Source organism: Natator depressus, chromosome 3 (assembly GCF_965152275.1).
Source record: "Natator depressus isolate rNatDep1 chromosome 3, rNatDep2.hap1, whole genome shotgun sequence".
In the NCBI taxonomy this organism is placed as follows: domain Eukaryota; kingdom Metazoa; phylum Chordata; order Testudines; family Cheloniidae; genus Natator; species Natator depressus.
This window is the reverse complement of record NC_134236.1, coordinates 44,611,866-44,634,699: the sequence shown is the minus strand read 5'-3', so window position 1 is coordinate 44,634,699 and position 22,834 is coordinate 44,611,866. Positions and strand designations below refer to the sequence as shown.

At 37.7% G+C, this 22,834-nt stretch overlaps 1 protein-coding gene across 1 annotated transcript in view; it reads left to right on the top strand.

Moving 5' to 3' along the window:
• CSMD1 (CUB and Sushi multiple domains 1) overlaps positions 1-22,834 on the top strand; it is a 1,960,312-nt gene that overhangs the window by 874,659 nt on the left and 1,062,819 nt on the right. The window lies entirely within an intron of this gene.

Sequence of the window (22,834 nt, the reverse complement as noted above, 5' to 3'; positions counted from 1 at the left end):
CAGAGATGGGACAATCATCCCATTTTCTATTTTCTTGTTTGATAGTGAGTATTTTTTTGGACAATTTAATGATTGTTTTTTGTTTGTATATGTTGTTGAGCATTTTATTGTAAATCTCTCTTCAGGCCTCTAGACCATCCAGAAATGAAAGCATTATGATTTTGGGCTTTATCTGTTTACCCATCCTTCAATCCCACCTTCCTCACCCCCAAAAAGGAATTGTATTGGTTGAATACGTACTTGTTGGGTTTTATACACAGGATTGTTTGTTTGAAATTTGACAATCAGAATATTTCCAACTATTACAATAAAACTAGTTTTTCACACTTTGATACCCAAACAATAAAAATACAATAGGAGAAATCCTGGATCCATTTAAGTCAATGGGAGTTTTGCTATTGACTTAAAAGGGGCCAGAGTTTCACCCATTGATTTTATGTGATATTGGAGTGCTTCTGATCCACTTGCACCATAATAAAAGAGACATACTTCCGTTGAGGTGAACTGGGGTGAGAGATTAGAATCGGGTCCTTATTTTGTTCAATAGACAAACAAACAAATTTGGTTAATTGCCTATGTCAGTGGGACAACTATGTATTATTTCACATCTGAGATCTGTTGTGTCTTTTTCTCTTTACACAACAAACATCATATGAAGGAACCACACAGGCACAGTGGGGTCCAAATAACAGCGTTTAGTAACTAAATGCAGTTTTGACTGCTCCCTTTCCTCTGTTCTACTCAGTCTGCCTGGCTCCTCAGAACTGCTCTACTCTGTGTTATAATAACTAATGAGCACCATTATTAATACTGCTAAAAGAGCACCTTTTTTTTTTAGCAAGTGAAAGGCAGTTCTTATTTTGTTTATATCACAATTTGTAATTTATGGCAATTAATTCATTGCAGAACAGTGCACGGCTCTTGCATTAGCATGTCTCTGAAGTCTAGATGCCCAGGGTCAAACTCTATCTGCCAGGAAAGAGTCTGTGATGGTTAGTGTGTGTGTGTGTGTGTGTGTTTCTTGTTCTCAAATATAGCCAAGAGAAGTAAATGTTTTTTGACTAAAAGTATTGCAGATTGTAGAAACTATGCTATGCAAATACAGTCTGTAGCATGTTTAAAGGGGTTACTGTCTCTCTCTCTCATGCATGCACTTCTAAGCAGCAAACTTTTTTTAGTTCTTTACTATTTCAAAGTCAGCCTTTAAGGACTAGGCATTCAAAACAAGAAGAGGAAGGTTTACCTGCAATTCTGCAGATGCATATGAAAACTAGTTCATTTTATGTGCAACTGGCTAATAGGATATGTACTAAGCTATTTGCACTTTCATTCTCCTAAACTGTAGTGCCATTGTAGTGAATGCACACACAAATATCACATTTTCCCATGTACAAATGGTCTGATGTCTTTTAAAAATTTTGCCATAAAAGTTCCCTCCCCACATAAAATACTGTTTATCATAGATGAACCCATGGGATCTCCTTGTGAGCAAGAGGCTGAACAGAGAGTAGCAGAAAGCTAGCCAGCGCTAATTTTATATTGGTAAGAGGACTTTCTCAACTGAACTGGTTTTCCTGATTTGCTTGATTCAGACCTATTTATTACACTAAAATATCTGATGAGTTTAGTATGCCATCGTAGAGCCTTCAGTTTCCACCTGCAGGGTGAGTGCTAATTCATAACACTGGGCTCTTGTTTAAAAAAAAAAAAAGAAAGAAAGAAAGAGAAAGAAAGAGAGAAAGAAATTACACTCCCTTCCTGCAGAATAGATGCCAGAAATGTGACTCACACTCTCTCTCTAAACCACCAATACAAACACAAAATAGAATTAACTGGAAGAAAATTCTCTCTGCTCACCATTATATGAAAAAAGTTGCTTTGTGAGAAATTGAATCAAGAACTTAATAGGATTCTCCATCATTCTCAGCTAATTTGGAATGAGGTTACATACCCAGTCATGTTTAAGCAAGAACGGTTACCATAGCTGCACTAGAAATATGCTAAATGTAGTGTATGATGTAATCTACTAAAACGAGCAGGCTGTTAAATGTGCGGTTGTTCAGTATTTAAACCTAATGGACTATACATGTATCAGTCAAAAATGTCATTTTCCCCCCCAGTTGCTCCCATTTTGTCAAATCTAGCCCTATTACAGAATTACTATTTTTATTGCATTTTGTGTGGCCCAGTAATGATGATTGTTCTTTCAATTAAATGAATGTTTGTTAGTGGAACTGGGCAAAAAATTTCCTAAGGCAGTGTTCAGGGAGACAGAGGATACGTCATTACTAAAGCTAAAATGGAAGAGGGGAAGGGGAAAAAAAACAGACTAACGGTTCTGTAGTTTTTCGCTGTTGTTTATATGGCACAACAGCTGTGCATGATACCTTGCAAACACTAAGGCTATGGCTACACTCGGAGTGAGTGGTGTGATTCCCAGCTTGTACAGACATACTTGCATTAGTTCTGGTCAAACTCATGTGCCAGAAATAGTAGTGTAGCCAAGGTGGCCTGGGCTGCAGCTAGTGGTAGCATACCAAGCACCTACCCACAGGATTCAGGCAGGTTTTTACACTGCATTATTTTTTATAATACATTTCCCTGAAAATGTTGTAAATAATAGAAAAGTTCATTTGACTACAATAGCAGATTGTTCTTGAAAATGGAATAATTCTTGGGTTGTAGAGGTAATGCAACGTATGAAGCATGTGTAAGAGACATTTTAATCTCTCATTAAATTGATTAGACCTTGGACCAATAGAAGTGTAACTTACTGAGTAGTTCAGTTTACTATAATATAAAACTGTTATTTTAAAATGCTTCTGTGTAATGTGATGGAAAAGTATTAATTACAGCAGTTTATTGGTTGCAGCCATAACTGATATACTTAATGATTTTTTTTTCTAATTTTGTATTCTCTTAGTTCACATATATATGCATTTTAAATTCTCAGGTTTCTTTGTTTTCATTTTTATTTTCTATTTGTGTTTCTTGTCAAGAAAGAGTTCTTTATACAAGAGAAAATGTTGTCTGACATATTTCAATCCAGCATAAATTTATATACAAACTGTGTATATGCAAACTGTGTAAACAGCATTTTATCCCATTTTTTTCTGGATAAAGAATTCTACAAGAAAGCTAAAAATGATCTGAAGTAATCCTTAAACATTATTTATAAAGATACATGTTGAGTGTGTTACTGGAAAGAGGATACATTTTCTTTGGAGAATCATCAATAAATTAGAACTAATATACAAACTTCATTTCTTCTTCAAGTCTCTCAGAATGTTTCTTTTCCACGCTTACCATACATCTTGATATTATTTAGAGCTTTGTCCTAAGAACCAAATGCCTAACTTCTTTCTCTTTTCTCCAAAAGTTAAAGCAATTTCATGGAGGACTGACTTAGAGAATAGAGTAATTTTGTCCAATCTAATGCTTCTTCACCAAGTAAGACGATATTTCATTGCTTAGGTTCTTTGGTAGTGGTACATGCAGTACTAGAATGAAAAGACCCTTAAATGCTCAGTGACTAGGAACCTTAACATTTTCCAACTTTGAACTGACCCATTCTAAAAATATTCTCAATTCAAACAATTTAATGTATTTTTAAAAGCTCAAGTATCTCTAAAGTTTTCTTAACTTGGAAAAAAATGGAGGAATTTATGTAGCAGTTTGCAGTTGGTTTGGCCAGTTCAGTGGGTTGAAAACAACAATTTGCCATGTTTTCTTTTTCAAAAAAGAATGTATTTCAAAATAGTTTTGAAGAACCTACAGTACAGCTTTTAGCTTCCAAAAGGTCCAGCTGAGATTGTCACACTTTTCATCTGATGTCCATTCATGTAATATCACTGTCTAAAAATATCACTTAGATGTTGCTTCCAGGTGAATGCCATTTATAAGAAGAGAGTAAGAAGTAATTATAAATGGCCCTGACTTGCAAACATTTATACCCATGCTTAACTTTAAGCACATGGGTAGTTTTATTGGAGCCTATGGAGCTATACCAATTTATTCCTGCAGATGATCCAGCTCAGTGTTATGTAGATACCGAATTGATGTAAAGTCACCATCTACTGGCATACAAGGTATATGCAGCATTGCCTATAAGTTTAAGTTCAATAAAGTTCTTGTTATGCAGCGAAAAAGGGTTCCTGACTGTACCTCTTAACATTGCAGAGCTCTTTTATTTTCTTTTTCCTCAACCACCAGAAGAAGAGACAGACTTGTTCCTTTTAGGCTACAAGGAAAAGGAAAATTACCCTTTGGCTCCTTTACACTAGCTTCCATGTGTAAAGTGCCTAAAATATTGAAACTGCTGCATAAATATTAACCCAAGCAAGTAGATCCTTCTGTCTGAGATTCAGCATTAACACCACTTAGCCCTTGTACATTTTTTTTTTACATTTACAAAGATATGTAACAGCATTAACTAATATGGCTTTGTAATCTGATTGCTCATAGAACTTTATAAATGTACAAAGTGAAACTTAAAATATGTTACAAAAGTAGAAATACTTACAAAATGAGTGTGTGTGAGAGAGAGAGAGAGAAGCACTATAAGTGTGAAGAGAGAGTGGACAGTGTAAAAATATTGGATGTTTGTTTTGAAAAATCTTTATGTTGAAATAGTTTATAAATAATTTACATGAAAAGGATTAGAGATTGCAACCAGTTATGTTGACTAAATATAGAACTTTTGCATAAACAATCAAATTCCATCTTCCTTCATAAATGTACAAAGTGAAACTTAAAATATGTTACAAAAGTAGAAATACTTACAAAATGAGTGTGTGTGAGAGAGAGAGAGAGAAGCACTATAAGTGTGAAGAGAGAGTGGACAGTGTAAAAATATTGGATGTTTGTTTTGAAAAATCTTTATGTTGAAATAGTTTATAAATAATTTACATGAAAAGGATTAGAGATTGCAACCAGTTATGTTGACTAAATATAGAACTTTTGCATAAACAATCAAATTCCATCTTCCTTTCCTTCTTGCTAACTATTTTACTCCCTCCCCATATATACTGAATCCTGCTACAGCAGATGTCATCCATAAGGGCCTGATTCTGTCACAGTCTGAATAAGGATGGCAGAATTAGCCCCTAGCCAAATAACAAAGCTTTCTACTTGGTCTTCGTGTCCTTTTCTCAGTTTTCAAGCTTCTTATGCAGCTAGAATTCAGACACACTCTTCCTTACTGTGTTTCCCCAGCCTGGGTTGTCTTGGTCTCTCTCCCACCTTCATCAGTTCCAGTCTAGTGTGTCTGCCACTCTCTGGAATCTGTCCAAGTCTTTTTTTATTTTATTTTAAGTTTAATCAACAACAGTAAGCTAGTGCTAAGGATATTAAGTTAGGTTAAATTCTCTGAATATGTTGCCTCTGGAGATCTATATTCTTGCATCTGTTACGCCACATAGCTCTCAACAGGCCAAGAGGAAAGAATTTAGGGGCCCCATGCACTATGGAAATCCCCCCCATACACACACCTTGAAAGCTCCCCTGCCCATACATACCCAACCCTATACCCAGATCCCAGAATGCCTCTTTCACTCCACACCCACACAGAGACACTCAAATGCCCCTGCCACTCCACATATACCAATAACCTTTCCCCAGGCACCACTTGTCCTGACAGCCACACACACTGACCTACATACCACTCACTGCAGTACCAATCATGGAGGGGTAGCAGGGGCAAATTTAACTGAGAGCCATTATCGTCTGGCACTGGGGCTGCAGCACTGTTGAGGGTTTGTTTGTTTTTTCCTAGTGGTCAGCGGCCACCGAGAGATGGGTGCCTTGTGAAAGTGCACTGTGTACACATTGGTTAATCCAGGCTTGGATCTCAGAATTGTTACAAACAGTTAGTCCCAGGACTGATTATGGGCTCAAAGATTAGGGAATTTTGGAAAGATAAGAGCTGCTATGTTTACACACAATATTTTTGCACTATCAGTTTTTAATGTATTACTTTGCAAAGCCTTTTAAAATCTCCTGAGTGGGAAAGGTGCTAGTAATACATATTATTGGACTGTCTGGGAAAAAAAACGTAAGATGTCCAGTGTCTTCAGTGCACAACCAGTTGCAAATGGACACTGAATAAAGTAATAAAACAACTGAAGAAGATTTAAAGAGTGCTTCACTCTGTCAGAAGGTAGCCTTATTTCTGACAATAGCAGGTTCTGATACACTTGATGTGTTTAACAGTTCTCAGGTAATTCAAGCAGAACAAGGTATCCATGAAACTGTTTGTTTATTACATAAATTTGACAAAGTACTCCACTCCAGGTAAAAATGAAACATACGAGAGAGACATTTTTAAGCAGAATGTACAAAAAGAAGGGAAAACCACAGAAGAGTTTGTGACTGAGCTAAGGCTGAAGATCCAGTCCTGAAAAAACATATAAGGGGGTGAAGAGTGGCAAATAACTGAGACCCTGACAGGAGACCAGACTGACTGGGATCTAGAACAAAAAAATTCAGACAGTTTACTGGAAGACACAGAACTAATCCCTGACAAAGTAATTAGAATTTTTCTAGCGGGAAGTCACCCAGTCCAGAATAAAGCTTATGGAAGGTAGACAGTGCCCTCATTGAGAATCCAAAATTCTACAAGAAGAGAGACCTGAGGCAGAAAGGAATACAGAGCTCAGAGTTGGAGTCCGGTAAAAACAGCACATGGAGTGGAACACTTTGTGGCAAGCAACACAAGCCAAGACAATGCCTGGCATATGGGAAAAGATTCCAAAAATGATTACATCACTTTGCGAGAGCTTGCAAGCATCAGCGAAGTGTGCACAGCCTGGACAAAGAGGACAGCACCCCAGCACAGATGAATGCTTCACTGGAGCTATGGACAATGTTACAGCCCAAGATTATTATATTACAATGTGAAAGCAAATGCAACGTTTATTTCTTTGAAGTTGAACACTGGTGCAAAAGTTGATGTTTTGCCAGAAACAGTGTATCTAACACTAAAAGAAAAGCCACAGGTCCTGGAGGGTAAACAGGTAAAACTAAGGACTTGCAGGGGTAAGCTTATCTCCATACACTGAAGATGTATGTGAACTAAAGGTCTGAATAAATAACATACTGCAAAAGATACAGTTTGTAGTAGTACATGACAAAGATACAATATGTAATAGTATTAGGGAAAAGAACCTATTCTTGGGTTAGAAGTGTGTCAAGGCCTTGTTCACATCAAGATGGTGCACTCTTTGGAGGAGCCGGAAACCAAAACAATTGAGGAAGTCTTCCAGAGGATAAGAAGTTCTCAACAGAGTACAGACTAAGCTGAAAGAGACCAACTACCCCAAAATTCATGGCCGTAGGAAAGCGTACCTCACCGTAAGGCAGAGGCTAAAGAGGAGCTGGATAGATTCATTCTTCTGGGTATCATAGAGCCAGTAGAAGAACTAACAGAGTGGTATTTGTTGGTTATTGTAGGGGGGAAAAGAGGCCTTTCACTTATGTATAGACCAGAAGAATTAAATAAACGTGAAAAGGGAACATTTTAGACTACATACAAGGGGAAAAGTTTTTGGAGAAATTGCTGATGCCAAGTATTTTTGTTTTTTATGCTTGATGTGTGTCCTAGTAGCTGTGGTATTGAAAAATTTAAGACATGGGCCAGAGATATCTTTATACTGGCATCAAATGAACAGCAACACTGAGGAAGCTGTTAAGGCTTCGTGCGTATGCCAAAAATACAAACCAACTGAAGTGAAAGAGCCCATGGTGGTGGCACGGGATAAATTGTCCCTCTGGAACAAAGTAGGCATAGATTTGTTTATATTGGCTGCAAAAAACTATGTACTTGTCCTAGTTTATTATTCACACTTCCCTCGGACATCCTTGCTAAAAGATACTACAGCTAAACAGGTGATTGTGCAGATCAAATATATTTTTTCTAGACATAGTAATCCTGTCACAGTAATGCCTGACACTGGGCCATAGTTTAGCAGGCATCAGTTTAAGGAGTTTGTAGGAGGTTTGGATATGTAACTGCTAGCAAGATGGGGTCCTGTAGTCTTATGATGTTGTCACCCATGTGGATACATACTACAGAGGAACAGATGTCACCTTCTCACAATCCCAGGAGTGATGGAGACAAGGGGCACTGAGTCTGTCATTTTTCCTGAGAGGCTCTCAGACAGGCAACCCCTCAGCAGGTGGAGACAACTGATTCCCCAGGCATGGAGCAGCCAGAACAAGTGGATTTGTCACCTCCTAACAGCAATAATGCTGACATTGCAGAGGATTCATCTAAGTCCAAGCAACAGCACCTCAAAGACTAATTGAACATTGTTAGTAAGTTTAGCTATTAGGTTGGTTATAAGTATTTGTAATTCTGTGTTATATTAATGTTGATTTTTTTAAAGTTATGTTATTAAGTTTTGGCTTGGGGGAGTGGGGATGAGATTATGCTTTTAAGGGCTGAACTTCCCAGACAGAGTGTATAGGCAGGATGCTGTGAAGGTCTACTTGTTAAGCAGATCCATTTGGAACTGCTCACTGAATAAAGCACCTTAAGCACTGAGTGATCACTAAACATCACAGCCACTAGGATAGCTCCTGGCCTCTCTACTTAGCTATTTGTTTCCTACAGCCCTTTAGTTTGCACAGAATGAGTCAGAGTAACAGATGTTGAATTAAGTAGTTGACTCATTAATAATTAGATAATAGAGACTTACAGTTGAACACGATACATTTCCTGGAGATACTTAGTATTTAAATGCTTTTAGATTCCAGATCAATGATATTATATGTCTAGACTTAAGAGCTACAAATAATTATATTTTGATCCATAATATTTGAAAATTAGTTCCTCCTGTACTTGCCAAGATATGAGTTCAATGTTTAGGATCCACCCTTTAAGAAAGGGTGTAAAATCCCAAGCATTAAATGAAAATATTCCTGATACTCTCAGCTCCTTTTTGAGAAGTTAGTGATGTCATCAAATCTTCAGGTGCAAAAACTCGCACAATATTTTAAACTGAAGACTTGGCAGCTCAAGAAATATGGTTTTGATTTTTCAAATATTTTATTTTTAGACTTCAAGTATTAAAGATGGGCCTCAACAAAAACTGTGAATCCAATCCCCTTACAATTTTCAACAGGGGATCACAATTTGAATTTAGTTTTCCTGTTCCAATTTGGATGCAGCTCCAAAACTGTGAGAATAGCCAAAAATAAGAAAATGAAAAGTTAATCCTCCCAACAGCACATACCTTGTATTCTTCTTATGATTACTACTGTATACCACAGACCCCAGATTTTAAATCCGCCAGTTGAGCTGTGCTTCTGCACACATGCCTTCTCCAAATGACCTCTTCTTAACACCATTAGTTGTGGATGTTTGGTGTAGCAATTTGTTACGTAGGGACCAGGAGTAGGGTAGGGTAGTTTGGTAAAGGGGGTCATAGAAAGCTGGTATCCTCGGGCAGAGGGAAAATAGAGTTAAGGTCAGGTTAATAAGCATGTTTAGTCTGCATCTGTATCTGTTGCTACTGTAGGATATTAAATCCTGCAAACCCCCTGAAATTCACATTACTGAATTTGAAGTAATTGTCTCATTGGCACCGCTCCAACGGGTCTTGCAGAGTCCTGCCACAGAAATGTTGTGTTGGTTCAATTCATGTGGCAAGAGGGTAGGAACACCAATGGTTTTCAGGGTGGGTATGTTCCAAACAGCAAATCTACCTTGTGTACGTCGATCCAAGACCCAGGAGTCCATCATTCAATGTTGGGGGTCTGTTCCAGGTTCCAGTTCATGTAGTTCATAGCAGCAAATTCCTGCTTTTATCCATACCAATAGCAGGTGATTTGGGTGTGCTGACTATCCAGGCCTGCGCAAACCTCAGAGGACTAAGATTAGTAAGAGAGCTGGAAGCCATGATTGGGGAAATCATGCTCCATGAGTACTCACCACAACAGGGGCTCCACAAAAAGTATGTCCGCCGCCACCTCCCAGATGGAGCGGGCTCTCTAAAAACGGGTTATCTGAAGTGTTCACTCTACATTCCAGCAGCAGGAGCAATAATGAAGGATTACTGAATGAATATTTTAAATAAACAGAATATTTTAGCATTAAAGTACTTTGGAAATGACTTTCCCTTTCAATATATCATCCCCAAATAATTTATTTACTTTGTAGTTTTGTGCACAAAAATGTAAGGAAAGATTACAAAGATTCTGGAACTAAAGTATGTATGATGGCAGATGGGCTTAATGATAGTAATGGTGGCAATAAGGTCATGCAATATATTGCCTCTCAAAGCTCAAAAAAAGAAGTTAGTGCCTAGACTAGGCATCTGTTCACATCACATGTGTTCTGAGTATGGGGTGAGGTCCATAGAAGCAGTAAATTGATGCTTAATTAACAGAACATTGATGCTTCTTTTGCACCTGCTAATTTACAACCTACTGTGCCAAAAAAATGTATTAAGGCTTAATTCATATCCATCATACTACATCACAAACTGACAAGAATAGAGGAGTGAGTGGACATGCTTAAGGAGCACCATGACCTACAGTATAATTTTCCACTGCATTTGAAATAACATAAAAAAGACTGGATTTTTTAAAACAAAGCATACAAACAAAAGTTTCCGTATATTAACCAAAAGCTTACCTAAAATATACTATTACTATCTTTCTAACCAGGATGATTCATAATGCACCGTGTTACTGTGGTCTACTGCATTGTTTTAAAATATGTATACAGTTATCCCAGTTTCTTCACAGAATCCTGGGAAGTAAATTTAGGAAAAGAACTTGTTACAACAGAGGACGTATCATCTGTTCAGTTAGTATGAGAAGTCCTGCCCGAGCTTTCTTTAGGGATGTTGATTATATAAAGAGGATCTAGCTTTTAGTCATTGCAGTTGACAATGAACTGTAATTGCCAGATTCCCACCCTCTTTTCCTACAGAAATCAGAAATAATTACACAAACCAATACTAAAGACAGCTCTTCAGAGTAGGAAACATCTTTGTATGTATTTGTACAGTGCCCAGCACAATGGGGTGATAATCCATGATTGAGGCTCCTAGGTTCTACAACAATACAAATAGCAATCATCATCGTCACTTGATGTGGGCAGTCTTGCCATTATCTATGTGTTACATTGCCTCGTTACCATAGTAGCCTAGAGCCTACCAAGTAATAAAAAGAAGTAACAAAAGCAAAACAAAAATAAATTAACTTGCTCACTCTCCCTTCCCTATCTATGGAGAGGGGAACTTGAATAAGTGGCTAAAGTGTATGTGTGTGGCTGATAACGTATATGTGCATGAAGAGCTACTGTCCCTCAAAGGCAACTGAAAAATTCTTAAGACCAACCATTGTAGGTGTAATGTATAAATGTGGAAAGAAAGAAAAAAGATTGTTCGGATAGAGCTTTAGCCAAGTTCTGGGTCAGTTTCTGATGTCTGATTCAGGAATAATGTCAGGCTGATCAATTAGACATGGTAGGTCAAACATATTGCCATGAATATTTATTTCAATGGGAGCTGAGGGTGCTCAGCATCTCACAGGATTCAGATTCTACTACATACAGCTGATAACTTTTGTGACATATTACAATAATGATTGTAATTTTAGCCACAAACCTTCCTCTCAATTAAATGTTTTATTTTTAGAACTTTTTATGTTTTACTAATAATATGTTGTTTCCAGCTCTCATATATATGGGACAATGACTAGTTGGGTGTTTTTTAATAGTCTAAGATGTCACTTTTCAGGAAGGTCTGCACACTGTAAAAACATTCCCACAATCATGATGATCCTATCATTTCAAAACAATATATTTTGTAAAACAAAGACATGAAATATAGAAAATTTAAGTTAAAGTGTGAGCCCTGTTCTTATCTTCATGCTGATTATACCCAAAGGATAGACATATTCAGCTAAAATGTTTATTGTATGCTATTCTGTTTTTATATACGTACTCAGCAAGATATATAAATGGATAGAGAGATGGACAAAATGAACAAAAAAACAAAAACTCCACTGAAAGCTTTATTGGCTAGCTGCCATTCCTTGAATGGTTCCACTAATAAGAATAGTACTGTAGTTTACATTAGCTTAGAGTAAACTCATTAATGAACTGTTCCCACAGTAATGTTCAATAAACACCTTGGCCCATGGCATTACTGTTTAGTTAGCACACAGGATCTATTGATTACTTCTTTGACTCTGAAATAATGCTAAATTGAATTTAAATAACACATTCTTTGACAACTACACTTTTTTTTAAATGTCTGCACAGTAGGCTGGTGATTTGTTTTAGCATGCTTGGATTTTGCTGTGCAGAGATCTGCACTTGGATAATAGTGTGCTGCTTGATTTCTCTGATGTGGCGAAGAAATACAGTTATGATTCTACCAAAATCCCAAGTACCAATGTAGGCAGTGACTGTGAGATATCATTTCTATTTTTTCCATCCCCAAGTGAGTAAGTAAAAGGAGGTTCACCAGTAAAATTAAATGGCTGTGGGGAAAAAAAGGAAGATTTTTGACAGGCTGGAGATTTGAATGAAACTTGCAGCATGTTCAGAGTGATTACTGGGAGTATTGGTGATGTGGAGCCTAAAATAAATAATAATGCTTAGCGCTTATACTCATCAACATCAGAATATCCAATGGATGTTAATTGGTTAAAATAATCTTTCAGCTGCTCTTTGAGATAGCTAAGTAGTAGTATCCTACTTCTAAAGATGGGGGAAACTGAGGCAGAGTATGCAGGTGACTTTTCCAAGGCCACAGAGAGTCTGTTTTTGCACTAGTACTGTGTCTTTGGAGTCCCGGCCTTCCAAAATCCCAATCTTGTGATTACAGAGAGGACCACATGTACCTCAAAATATCATATGAAGATTTAAATCATGAAAGAGAAAAGTTTATGGATTTGCACAATTTTAAATAAGGGATGGGCTTTTCATTCCCCAAATTCAGAGGTGTTCAGCTGTAGGGTTTTGATTCGGGCCTATCTTTACTGGAAACTGGTAACAAAAAATATAACAAGGCTGGGAATAGAAGGTCCAACCTGACTTTGTGCTAACATCTAAACCTAGTTGAAACTTTTCTGATGTTAAATTAAAGCCTGGAAGTTAAGTCAATGTTTCTAAATCCAGAATTCTATAGAAACCCCAAACACTACTTCTGCTTATTTACATCAACCTTTTAAAGCCATTCTTTATGAGAATACTCTAACTTTCAGTGAATGCAAACTTAAAGCACTCATGTTAAACTCATGTAAGTAGGAGGATAATCAACCTCAGAGTGCTCTCTAAAGGCTGAAATATCAACAGAAAGTGACAAAGCTAGTTTTAGTTTCAGAAAAAAGGAGAAAGCACAAAAAGAAGCACAATTATAAATCTCCGATTCAGAGGATCCAAACTAACTTTCAAAATGTAGGACACATATGTATGTGAGAACTATTGAAAGAATGCAAAAATGACCTTTTGATATTATCATTTTAAGTGATGTTGTGACAAGAGCTGTAAGCCTGGGAAAATCCTTTGGGATGATTAAAATAAAAATAAAGATTGCACCTGGGAAGAGTTTAATTAAAGTCATCGTAGGATAAAAATGGAAAATTAGGACAGCAAAAACTCATTAAAACTACTAGACCATTCAGTGAAAGTATCCTCACTATCAACACCCATGCTTAGAGAGACTTTAGATGCAATTCTCAATTCTCTATGATGGTGAAAAGTGGGGCTTTACGAGTGTGACTTACTCCCGTCATCACCCAGACAGGAAGATAATTGTTGAATGTTACTGTGATGACATGCATAGGATTCTTATTCACTCTTTTTCTATTCAAACATGATGCGTAGCCTCTCATTGTTATTTGACTTACACACCATTCATTCATTCGTCAGTGGCAGAAGCTCCAGTAGCAATTTCTGGATGAAAAATCCCTCAAGTTTGTTGTTCTAGTATATGGGTTGGTTTTAGGGTGCTAACAGCATTCCTTGCTGCTCTAAAATTGTTCCTGAATAAATACTGAGAAGATGGATGTTTATATAGCAGACAGTAAAGGATATTAAACCTTTCATCAACAGTTCACATTCAGCCTCTGTCAGAAGTGGCCAGAAATAATTCCCAGTTAACTATAACTCCTATGAAGTAAGTTTGGTACGAGAGGATACCCCAATATCATCTGGAAGGAGGGTCCCAACAGTATAAGTGTTCTGTCTAATTAACTAAAAACAATCTTGAAACCTCACCTAAATCTATTTAAAAACACCAAGCTCTAGGGGAATAAAATAAGAGCATGGTTTACGAAAGTTGTACTTCCCAACACAGGAAATGACAGATGTGGAATGTGTGAACAAATTTAATAAATAACGGGAAAAAGCAAAGTGTAATCAGTAAGGAATGGTTCACAGAACAACAACATGGCATTGAAAAACCTATTTCACCAAGCATTCCTGGTTCCCCTGCAGTACACAGCTCTTCAGCAGAAAAAGGTATAATCAGATCCAAAGTTTGGAAGCTGAAGCTAGACAAAATTGGAGTAGAAACAAGGTGCAAAAGTGGGGGGTAATTAACCACTGGAACAACTTACCTAGTGATATAGTGGATTCTCCATCATTTGCAGTCTTTAGGTCAAGACTGAAGTAGTGGGTTTAAGGAAGAAATTATAGGGTGAGATTCTATAGCCTGTCTTATGCAGGAGGTCAGACTAGATGATCATAATAGTCCCTTCTGGCCAGACCCAAAGAAGAGCTCTGTGTAAGCATGAAAGTTGTTCTCTCTCATCAACAGAAGTCGGTCCAATAAAAGAGATTACCTCACCCACTTTGTCTTTCTGGCCTTAACATCTATGAATTGGTGTCCTGATAACAGAAACTAACTTTATGGGCCCTTTGGATGCAAAATCTGTGGTTAAATGCCCAGCCTACTGGTTACCTCCTGCTCTGAACAAGACCAATACTCTTGCTCTACCAATTTGTAATTAGCAACTGGACTGTACTAAGAGAAACTGGAATATGATGAAAGTAGCTGGGGTGAGGTGGAATGAAGTTGACAGAACCAGGTTCTCTCTCTTTTTACATCTGATTTTTCCCATATCACTCGTATAGGAAGTGGTTATTTCTTCACTGTAGTGAGTATGGCTATATTTTTGTGGGGAGCAGAGGTCAATTCCAGAGTGTTTACCTGTCAAGCTGGTCTCTAGCTCTAAACAGGATAAACTCTGTAGGAACTCTATATTCTTATGTCTCAAAGTATGGGCTGGCTCCTCTGCACAAGGCAAAACTAAGAAAGGGTGCTCGGCCTACAAATGAGCAGTATGCACCACTCACAACTTTGTGCAGTGTATACTTTCTTGAATCAAATGAGAATTTGCTGGAATTCAGTATTTATTTTATTTCAAATAAATGGCTTGGTGCAGTGATGTGATTGGATTTGAAAGTTTAAACTTAGCTCATACAATCAAATAAACAAAATTTCCTCTTTTCCTGTTACATTAAAGTTGATTGCATTTCCTGACTTTGTACCTTTAAGCAGAAGTTAAAGAAAGGTAGTGTTACCTCACAGTAATTATTATGGTTATACTTACAGTGATCATCAGTAAAAACCAGTATTTTTTCACACCTTTTTATGAGGAAACAACTGAAGTATATCAGATAGCACTGTATAATAACTGTGAGAAATGTTGACTGCTTAATGATAACACATATATACAAATAAATATATCATTAAGGGAAATATTTTCAAAAGCTCCTATGTGACTGTGGCTTAGGTTCCCAAGTCACTCAGGCGCTTTAGAAATATTTACTATAGGTGACTGCAGGAACAGTCATGTAAAGTGTGTATTATAAGTATGTTGTGTCGGAGTAAACATTGCTTTGGGAATGTTTTGACTACAATTTTGGAATTTCCTGTCTTGGGTGAATTACATTTTAAAACCTTTTTTTTCATTTATGAAGTATGGTTTAGTGTGGTTGTATCAGGTGTGTTTTTAAAAAGAAGAATAAATTAAAGATGTATGGCATCAATTTTTTTTTTACCTGTTCAGAAGTTAATCTCTCCATGTCTCTGGGGTTATTTAAAAATTCTCTGTTCATATTTAGCTTCCTGTGCTGAATTTGCAAGCATGGAGCCAATATTCTGATCAGTTAGAAGGCTGTGTTTCATTGAACAGTTTATATGGAATTGTAAGCTATACTAATTTCAATAGCTGTGCAAAACCCAAAAGCTTAGGAAGAAGCAGAGAAAGTAAATCTTGAAAAACATTGTATGAAAAATTAATGAAAAAATAACAATTTTTATTCTCAGCGTGTTACTAGAAACAGAACGCATCTGACCCACCCAACAGCTGCATCACGTTAAAGCTCTTGAGAGTGCTTGTGGAAGTGCAGAGAATATAAATCACAACTTGAGTGATAAAAACATAGGCTGAGAGACTGGGATACCCTGGGTAACCAAGTGCAATTTATCTATTTAAAAATTGAATTGAGGGTTGTTTTCTTTCCTTAGTGCAAGAGGTAACATGCACTGAAAGTTTAGTATTTTTGTGTTAAGAAAAATGATTTATTTTTATTTTTTCGTGCACTTTGCCATGAAAAATCAGTCTGCACATTGAAGCCAAGACAATACAGAATTAAGAGAGCAGAAGAGATGGTTTTGATTTTATATATGATTTTATATAACACATTAATTTATTAATAAATGTGCCAATTGAACTTTGGCAATTATAGATGAAACTCAAACTAAGCAGGGTGATTTCCAGTATCAGTGTCACGAGCATTTCTTTGTGAATATCAGATGTGAAGTATATTTTGTCTTTTGGAACTTCATCTCTAATATTCCAATTCTGTTCTTTACTGACTCAGTGTCTATAACAACCAGCCACCAATAACATAGACTATCTTTCTGCAGGTTTCAGAGTAGGAGCCGTGTTAGGCTGTATCCGTAAAAAGAAAAGGAGACTAAGGTGCCATAAGTACTCCTTTTCTTTTTATCTTTCTGCACAAATCTAGAACTAGTGGTTCAAACTAGTATTTATTCTCTTCATAATACTGTCTCAGCAATCACTTTTTAAAATGACCCTTTTTAGCTACAAAATTGATATCCACAAACATTCTACTATTAATCAAGGTAGCTAATAATTCCAGTCGAAGTCAGCACTATGAGATTACAGTAGCTGGATCAACCAGAGAACTGGTTATGGGCATTTTATTTTAACTGCAGCATGGGTTATAAAGAACATTTTGAAGATTTTAGCAGTCAGTTTTTCACGGTTATTTTTTCTTGAAGTTCATTTAATTATGACACACTTCGAGTGAACATTTCTTATGAACAGGAATTGGGAAGTTCATAATTTTGTCAACTACATAAAAGTAATTCTAAGAAAACCTCCATATTCAGTCAATTGTAATCTTTATAATGAGAGAGCACATTTTTTAAGCTCTTATTTTCTCTAAAGCAGATGACTTGTTAACATGCTTACTTAGTCAATATGTTTTTTCAAGGTGTGAAGTATTCACTTGACCTCAAGAAACTGTTGACTAACAGTTTTCACCTGAGACAAAGGCTTTCAAATTAAGATGAGGCTATTTAAAGAAACCATTGTATGTAGATTACAAAGATCATTCAGTGTGCAGGAAAGATTCCTGATTATCAGATCATGTCCACTGCATCCACAGAACAGCATCACTGTATGGGCTATTCCACTCCACCATGGCAGGATACCTTAGTTCAGTACTGGGCTTCCATGTCCACCTTTGTGACTGTTTTTATTAGTGTTAAGTCAAATCTTCATCCATTTATTTTCTTCTTTTGTATTTCTAGGCAAGAGTGTGATGAGCAGATTCTAATCCCTGTTTGGTAAATCTAACTATAGGGTTTTGGTTCTGGCTCAGAACCAAACAAGAAAGGTCCATTTTCGGTTTCAGTGTTTATACAGGTTAAATATTGTGACTACAGTTCATGAAATTTGGCATTATCAACTCCAAACTCAAAATCTAGGCCCAGTTTGGCCTCAGACCAGTCCTCCAAACCCAACCCTAAACCTGAGCTCGATAAAAAAATTAAAATTATGGTCCCATTGAAGTCAACAGGAGTGTTTTTCCTTTTTATCAACAGGTTTTCTAAATCTATAGCCCTATTGTTACTCTGTTGAGACTGGAATAATGTATTAGTAAGTGACAGATTGCTTAGCCAAATGTCTTTTAGAAAGTGTCAGAAAGTAAAACAGATGAAGAACAAAGTTGTTCAACTGAATCCTAAGAGAGTGAAGATGCTGACTAATAGCAGGATGGCCACATATATATTTTATATAATATTCATGCTAATTAGTAGTCGTACTACCTCAAGGATGTTTTAGAAAGAACCATTTTAACAGATTTAGATTCCTAAAAAGAAATTCTGCTTCTGCAGTTTTGTGTGGGGTTTATTTATCTGTTTGGGTAGTTGCTTAGTGGTAGTAAAACAATGTTTTTCTATACAGTGAACTGTGCTGTCATGTTGTAATATTTTTCCTTCCACTTGTCAGACTGCTACTTGCATTTCAGAGAGATCATGATAATAGGCAGAGTGGTTAAAGAAACTATAAATGTTTGCATTTCTATTCTGAAGCCCTGATTCATATTCAGACCTTTCACGACTAACACATTATTACTAAATTGCTGAAAAGCAGAACCACAGTGCAGATTAATTCATTTTCTGTAATGGTGGAAATTGTCAATTTCAGAGAATCTCGCTAACAGTGAAGCTGTACAGTATCAGAAACAGGTTGAGCCATAATTTGGTCCTGCGTCTTTCTAAAAAAACTGATTAGTGTTCTCTGAGCTATATTGATAGGCAATTGCAAATGAATAATTTACTGCAGCTCAGACTAGCAATGACCAGTGCCAACTGATTTCTGTAGGTTTAAGGCTGATTTTTTCAGCCATTACAGTTGGATTCTGCAACAGGAAATTTGGTTTCTGAGGCACTTTGTTGTCAATAGAAGTTTCACAATTTAAAAAAATAAAATAATAGAACTTGTGTACTAATGAAGAAGTCAGTATACATAAAAATACACACTTTATGCTGTGTAGATAACATCTCTTTGTAACTTAGGCAGAATATTTTTAAGAACCAACAATATTAAAATGAGAGGCAAAAAAATAAATGAAGAACATTAAAAAGGAAGGTAAGAAGAAAAGAACCATAAAGGAGGACATGATAGCAATGAGGACTCATAGTTCAGTAGATGGAGGGCTAGATTACAACTTTCCCGGGGCTCTGTGTAAGAGGTGATCCATAGCTGCACCACCCTGGAGTAGTCCAGGAAAGGAAGTGTGTTTTTGAGCATGATGATTCTTTCTCTTTTCTTTACCCATTGCTTCACATGGGAAGTGATCTCCTACTGACCCATAGCACTAGCAAATTATTTTCCTCTCCACACTGTCTCAGTGCTGGCTGGCACATTACAGGTTGGATCCAAGAATATCCCCATCCCAATCTACCTCTGTGTGTGTTGCTTTCCTCCTGTCCTTGTGCACACACTGGCAATGCCAGGAGGCCACATAGGTGAGTAAGGAAGTGCCTTATGCTTTCCCCATTGGTTCCCTTTGCAGCTATGTTGGGCTAATTACAATCTTGGCCCTAATGTTGATCAGCTGACCAACATCTCACTCTGGAATATTTCCTATGTTATTGAAAAATGAATGACCATAATGTGCTATGTTCATTCAAAAGATGATGGTTACCTCTACAAATATTTAGTTCAACTTTCTTCTGTTTGACATTACAAATGTTATGTAAATTCTCTGCCCTCACAAAATGCATGGTATTCCCTCCCCTCTTATCTCACAGACATAAAAAATAAAAATAAATGTCATTGAAAGCAATTAGAAGTTCCTGTTGGCATGGTGCTTGCCGATGGGTTTCCAGCACGTCCACATTTCCATGTGTTTCATGGAACAAAATGTGCTGTAATTTTAAATCCAGCAAAAGAAAACATCTTGCTGCACTTAGGGAGTGGAAGTTCCATACTGCAAGGTTCTGAATGTATTCAATGATATACACCCTCAACGTCCATTTACATTCTGGCTATCTTGGATACTTATATTGCCCTCATTACTATAGTATCTGAGGGTATGTCTACACTGCAATTAAAAACCCATGGCTGGCCCATGCAGCTGACTCAGGCACATGGGGCTTGGCCTACGGGGCTGTTTAGTTTCAGTGTCCAAATTTGGGCTCAGGCTGGAGGCCAGATTCTAGGATCCTGTGAGGTGGAGGTTGGGATGCAGCCCGAGCCTGAATGTCTACACTACAGTTGAACAGCCCCTTAGCTCCAGACCTACAATCCTGAGTCACAGGCCAGCCACAGGTGTCTAATTGCAGTGGAGGCATACCCTCAGTGTACTGTGATCTTTACTGTATCTAAACCATAACTCCTCTATTAGGTAGAGAAAAACTATTATCTCCATTTTGCAGATGGGGAGGTGAGCTACTGAGAGACTAAGGCCCGGATGCACAAAAGGAGTTTGGCACCTAAATCCCTACTCCCTAAATGCCGAAGTCCCAGTTTCATCACCACTGTGATGCACAAAACTCCCACTGAACCCTATAGGCACCTATGCTCAGTCAGTGCCTACGTTTTTACAGTAAAAGTTCGCCAGACACCTCTATTTCTGCCTCTGAGCATGTGCACTGATGTCTCCTTCTAAGCATCTGGGCACCTATCTGCCATGTAGACTCCAGATTGATTCTCAAATCAAGGAAAGACGGGTGTCCAGCCACCAAAGTTGCATGTGGGGCCCAATCATATAGGCATCCTCTGAGCATGCCTACCAGATTGGGCCTCTCAGGCAATTTCACACAAAACAGCATTGGATGGGGGATGAGAGGGAGGAATTCCCTCATAACTTTTAGTGCAGTAGTTAGGGTACTCACCTGGGATGTGGGAGACCCCTGCTTCACGTCCCCCATTCTACCCGAAACAAGGGTCTGCCACCTCTCACCTGAGTGATCTAACCACTGGGCTATGGAATATTCTGATGTGTGTGTTGGGGAGGAGGGGTTCTCTCAGTCTTTCCTGTTGAAGCTGTTGCACTTTAATTAGTTATCCAAAGAGTCATTTGGGTCAGCGAGAGGGAGTACAAACATAAAAACGGCTCTATAGCCTAGTGGTTAGAGCACTCACCTATGTTGTGAGAGACCCAGGATCCAGTTCTCCTGCTTCAGTGACTATTTATCCGGGAGGGGGGCAGCTTCAACTAGAAAGACTGAGGGAACCCCACATCAAAATATCCCATAACCCACTGGTTAGAACACTCACCTGTGAAGTGGCAAATCCCTATTTAAATCCCTGCTCCCCCTCATGCGGAGGGAGGACCTGAACCAGGGGCCTCCCACATCCCAGGTGAATGCCCTAACCCACTGGGCTAAAAGTTAGGGGGGAGGCTGCGGGAATGGCAGTTGAAACAAAGTGTGCTTTTGGAGGGTGGGGCTTCTTGGCACCAGCTCTAGGGGAGATAAGCACTGCGGTGTCAGGAAACCGACTGCATTAAAGTTTGCAGGAATTTCTGAACAATGTGTCTCCTACTCATTCCCAATCTTTCATTATTTTATTAAACCTCTGCAACAGTAGTTACTTGTGGTGGATGTTGAAATTACTATTTTTTTTCTAAGTAATGCACATGAAGATGCCTATACATTTTATCACCAAAATAATGTATTGGTTCGAGTACCCAGGTTGCAAAGATTTTTGCTTTTATGGAATCTGAAGTGACAGCATCAGCAAAAGCAGATGATGTTGAGGTATATTACTATTCTATGAAACCAGTCACTGCCTAGCCAGTATGCATTGAAGATTGCTTGCTTGTTGCTGAATTTCTAGTATAGTATTCATTTGACACTAAGGTCATTTTTGTTCAGGGAAGAAGGGGAAACAACTTGCTCTATTACATGAAACTCTTCATATCAAAGTACAGGAACAATCAAACCCTGTTTTGATAAATGCTTGAATAGTTTGGACTTTCTTTTTTCAGATACTATGGATCCAACATTCCAGTGCAGAAATGGGTATGTGTAAAAGCCAAAGCAAACCTCCTTCAGTTTTTGTCATTATTGTCCTAAAATCGATGCCTCAGATTATCTCGTCTAGCTAAACTATGTTCAGTACAGGACCACGGTCAGGAATCGGGGAAGGAGGGCAATGATGGCTGGTATTGCCAAAGGCCTGGGGTTTGGGACTTTAAAGACATCCCAGCTATGCCTCTTTTTTCTAGGTATGCCCCTTATAATAGGAGGCTGTGGCATAACATTGCCGCCTAAAAATTCCCCCAAGTGTGTAACTGGATCCAGTGGGTTTCTGGCTGCATTGTGCCAGTACAGCAACAAACAGCAGCTTGAGTGGGTCTTCTGTGTACAAATCTCATCCAAGTTTAGTATATTGAAAAGCTGTTAAATTTCATATCTTTTCCGGTATTTCCTTATTTCATCTTCTATTGCATCCTTTTAAAAAAATCTCATCTCATAGGATTTTTAAATACATTTTTCTTTTAGCCTGTTATCAGCAATGTATTTATTTTCTTGGCAGATTATTATTATTCATTGGCCAACCTGGACTATATAATTTGTTTGAGTAATTAGAAAATGAGTGTCAAGATGTTTGAGGCTGTATTGGCAGTTCCTGATGTACTGATTTATCTTTGGTACGATGGGTCCAACTCTCCTTAATTTACACCACTTTTACACCAGTATGAATCCACAGAACGTGTAATAGTTATTCTGGATTGACAAAACTGTAAAAGGAGAAGCAGGCCATCCTCACTTTTACATAAACGGAAGGAAACTAAATGAAATGCAAATTGGCCTTTCAT